The following is a 5139-nucleotide window of genomic DNA, read 5'->3' on the forward strand; positions in this document are numbered from 1 at the left end:
AAAAAAAAAAGCCACAATCCAGCACAGAAAATTTCTGATTGTTTTGAATAGATCTGAAATGGTGACGCATCGCAGTGCTTTGGGAAATCATGCAGCAATGTGGGGCTGGGGCCGGCCCTGCTGCCAGCCATGCTGCAGCTCCTGCACGTCTCTGCTCTCCCATCAGAGAAGTGGCAGTGAGAACACAGCCCTTTGTGAAGTGGCATGAATATTTTTCAAGCTCTTTGAAGTTGGAAAGCACTACAAATAACATGCATATTGTAAAGTTAGGAGATGAAGCACTCGTCAGTGCTCAGAGCTGGGAATGAGCTGGGGAACTCTCTTGTAATGAGACATATCACAAGTCTTCAAGCTGTCACTGCACTGCCATGAAATGCTAACTGGTTCTCAAATCTTATTTTTGGGCATGAGGCTGATATGCATAATTTGCATTTTTGCTGCATGGGAAGACAGAGGGCAGTTTCTAGGGAGCTCCTTCTCATGCTACCATGGCAGAGAGCAACCTGGTGCTCCTCCTGACCCCAGGCTGGGATATCCAAACACCGCCTCAGCTTTGTGTAAGCAAAGCTGCTGGCAGCCACAAAGGCATCCCCAGCTCAGCCACCTCCAAACAACCTTACCTTGGGCATGGAGCACTGAGATAACTCCCCATGGAAACCCCATGGAAATCCCACACATCAGCTCCTTCTTGCAAAACTGTTTCAATGACGAAATAATTTCGGGACAGTCGTTGGGCCAATGTGTTGCAAGGAGCTGCTTCTTCCCCTTAGTGATGCAACCAGCTTTTTTGGCAGTCACAAGCACGTACAAACGTATTGCAGATAGGCCTATCTCTCAGCCTACCCCCTATGTGTCCCTTTTGTGCCAACGCTGACACACTTTGCCCAAGCCCCAGTGAGGGCAATGGAAAGCTTCCCACTAGGTGCTGGGCTTTGGCCTGGATCCAGACGTTTTCCAGCCTCCTGGCACTCACACGGCTCAGAGCAAACACCCAGCAGTAGAGCACTGCCTGCAGCCGAGCGAGCTGCCTTCCCACAGCTCCTAAACTCACCAAGCTTTACTTCTTATCTACTCTAAGTTGAGGAAATAGTAAAAGAATAACATCTTGGAGGGGGGGAGCTGTAAGGAGGCTGTGTGAACCCCCCTGCAATAAGAGCCCACTGCAGAGGGGCCGATAGCTCCAGATGAGGCCAGCACTGAAAGCAGGGCCAGACAGCAGGGCCATGTCTGTGGGATGCAGCAGGGCTCTGAGGATTGATGCCAGGCTCCAGGCAGACACGGAACTCAACTGCTGTGCAGAAAATAGACTAAACTTCATCATAAACTTCATTTAAAATAAACATCAGCTTTGCATGGTGGGACAGTGGCCTTTTGAATGCTGCATTGCCATGGTCCACAAATACAGGACTCCATGGATGCTCTGTGCCATAAATCACACACAGAGCAATGGGATCCGCTTGGAACACATCCAGTCAAATCATTTCCCCCTTCCATCATCACCCAGAAAAGAGCATCACGTCTTGGCTTTGACCAACATGTAGATTGGAATCCAACATGCATGTACAGTGCACTTAATATTTGTCCCCTAAAGTTACCACAACCCCACACCCAACCAACACTCCCACCACACCTGCTATAAACCTCTTTGCTTTTCTTGAAGGAAAAGAACATTGCATGATTCAATCCCTGCTTCCTGATACATGCAACTAAAAAGATACTCGAGCAAATATTGCTACACCAGCAGAAACATCCCATAATTCATGTCAAGGAATATGATGTACACATTTTTATGGGCTCCATAGATCATCACCAGCCTATTTGACAGGTTAATTGTCCACAGTTTTTCTAGGAAAACCAAAAACTTAAAGCAACAAAACAAATGAAGAGAGCTGAGTGACAGTGCATAAAGCATCACGGGTTTATTGCTTGAAAATGTGCAGATTCTGATATGCTTCAGTTCACTCTAAAAAGGAAAAATTCTGTCTGGTCAAACTGCTTTTAGTGCTACTTACAGTGGCTGTATTGTACACACAGCAAAAGAACTGCTTATAGAGCATAACTTCTGCAAAAAAAAAACAGCTGTACTTGACAAATCTGGGAACAAAACATTAATTAATCAAAGTAGGGAATAATGCTCAAGGGATTTGTAAAGTGGAATATTCACATACTGCTAAGGGTCAGTGGTGCCACAGTCCATGCAATTAAATATAATGGAACAAAGTATACTAGATGTCAACTTCCAGGAGAAAATATGGACGAAAGGGCTTTGGTTCTAATTAGTCAGCTTTTATGCATAACAGTTATTCAGTAGTTATATTGTGGAAAGAGTACGGACAGGTTTTGAGTAGCTGCTAAGCATTATAAAGGGTCAAGATTTATGCTACAGAGTATGGAGAAGGGAACTGTCCCTGTGACACACTTCTGGTTATGATGACACTGTGGACACATCATCTGAATGTGTCTCCAGGTGGGCCCATGGTACCTGACGTGCTGCCCTTCCAGCTTCCTTCAAGTACCTGGTGTGCTGCCCTTCCTTCAAGCTATGGACTAGCTCATTCACAGCCAATGCCTCAATGAAATTTACTCAACACCTGAAGTTCTTTATCTTAAGAAGAATAAACATTGCCTCAGAATCCATTTCCACGTTACATCTCTCCACTCTTCGTTACTTCCCACCCTCACACTGACTCCATCCCATCAGATCTCCAGACCTTCCTCGTGAAAAACTGTAAAGAATAAAACCAGACCCCTAGTTAGTAAATACACTTTCTGAATACAGGTCTGGACAACCCAGTCACTTAAACGCTCTGTAGGTAACAGTGGGTGTTTATTCCTGGACAGGGAGCATGGGATTTGGCAATAATTGTAATTTCAGACATAACATTTCAGTTATTTAAAAAAAGAAGTCAGGAAGCCAAATAGTGAAAATGCCCAAGCCTCCATCAATTTGAGATAATTTACACAAACCAAGAATCTAAACTCATCAATTCTTACTGTAATTGTAACAGCTCTGTATTTACAGTGCAGCCTGAGCCCACTGGAGCCATCTGTAAGGCTTAATTTGATTTTCATAAGAGTTCAATTAAGCCCCAAAAGAGCTTACAGAACAGATTTGGGGGTTTTTAAGCAGCTACGACTGCAATAACAATTGAGCAGATTGCTTTACAAAACAAAAGAACTCACCCAGGGCTGTGTGTACGTGGCATGAGGGCTAGAGAAAGCACTGCAAAATAATATTTTGGGGAAAAAAAGAAAAACTAACTTCCAAGAAATATAATGGATTCATTACAAATATTACCGAAGCAGACAGAAGATCTCCACCATATCCTCCCCAGACTTCCAGGTGACAGCACTGAGATAAATTAGTGACCCAAACCTGCTGGGACATCCATGAAGTTACTGAATTGACCCATAATATTTTCAGTGTAGGTAAAATGTGATAAAGCATGAAAGAGAACAGAGCGTGGTGAGATGCAGCCATCTCCCCTTTAACTGATTCACAGATAGCGGTAAATTATCAAGTGATGTTTATTAGTTTAATATTCAAATATGGTGAACAGAATCAAAAGACTGCTCCATATAAATGAGTGATTTTGAAACCCCTGAAATTACAATGCCAACTCGGCGAAGTGAAGTGCATTTGAACCCTACCTATTCTCTTGTCATAGTCTTGCACATCTCACCCACAGCTCCTCCCAGACTATAACATTCAGGCACACAGATTTTGCTTCTCTCAGAGGAGTGCCAGGCTCTCAGAGGACCGGCACAGCTCCACTGAAATAAAATGACTGAGGCTAACGTGTACAGAGCACATGCCCGGCCCTTGCAGTGAATTTCCCGTGGACCTATTTCTGCAGCTTTCAGATCAGCACAAAACCCAAAATTGCAGAATTTGGCCTCTACTCATTTCGAGTCCTCGTGATTTGATGCCACGTGCTGAAGGGCTCAGCTCATCTTGGCAGGGGCTTTCCCCTCCCCCAGCATCTTTTGTTTGGTATAGACGTTAGGAAATAAATTAACGAGTTACGCGTGCTATTCTTTACAGCCAAAAAGAAAAAAAGAAAAAAGATTTTTTTTTTTTTAAGATAAATTTCTGAATCATAAACCAGCAAAAATTCCTAATAAAAAATTATATGCAAACCTCCGCAGTGTACTGAGTTTAAATCAGCCCCTTTATGTAAAGACCCTTGCTTTAAAACGTGAAGTCAAATGCAAAAATAATGATTGTGACCAGAGTAAAAATCTCAACGAACCCAGCAGCAGCCACTGCCGGCCCGCATGGCGTCCCACGGACAGCTGGAAAACCTGGCATCACCTCCACACAGCTCTACCACTTTAATTCTGTGTGTAGTAAGCAGAGGAACACCGCAAAGAAACCCAGCTCAGTAAAAATTCAGCGTTTCCCAGATCTGAGGGTATTTCTTCAAGTGTAAAAGGAGGACTGCTGATCTAGGGAAACGAAGCGAACACCCCATCCAAAAGTATGAACAGTGTGCAAGACCAGAAATCTACCCACAAAGATTATCTTCTGCGTTATCATTCACACTTGTTTCTTAATTTTTTCAATATTCAATTTTAATTATTATTTTTTTACTTTTTTATTTTATTTTTTTCTGTTTGTACTCCTGAAGGACCAGGTTGGTGCACAATTTTGCAGGACTCAGATAAGCAACCTGGATACCATTCTTACCCCACAAAATTTGGATTAATTTGGATACAGCTTTGACAAACATTAAATCTCTTCTTTAATGACGTTCCTCAAACAAAACAGTTAGCAAAATATCTGAATTTCCTTGTATAATGTCACATTTTAATGTAAACATCAAATAATGTACCAAAAGTTTTACTGGAAAAAAAAAATTAAAGCGGCACAATTCTTGATACCACTGGAGAAGGGGGAGGAAAAAGCCAGATTACAAACATTTACACATGCATAATGGAAAAAAAATTAAACAAACAAAAGAAATCTTTTACTAAATTCACGCAATTTGTTTTTTAAAATAGTTATTAAATCTACTAAGCACCAACATACCTAAAAATTTCTTTTCAGCTTCATGATTCATTTAAAAAACCTATCAAATTAATTTTTCAAACAAGCTTATATTACCGGCTTGTCCAAAAATAAAATGTCATTTTTTT

The sequence above is a fragment of the Meleagris gallopavo genome, chromosome 20 (assembly GCF_000146605.3).
Source record: "Meleagris gallopavo isolate NT-WF06-2002-E0010 breed Aviagen turkey brand Nicholas breeding stock chromosome 20, Turkey_5.1, whole genome shotgun sequence".
Lineage (NCBI taxonomy): Eukaryota > Metazoa > Chordata > Aves > Galliformes > Phasianidae > Meleagris > Meleagris gallopavo.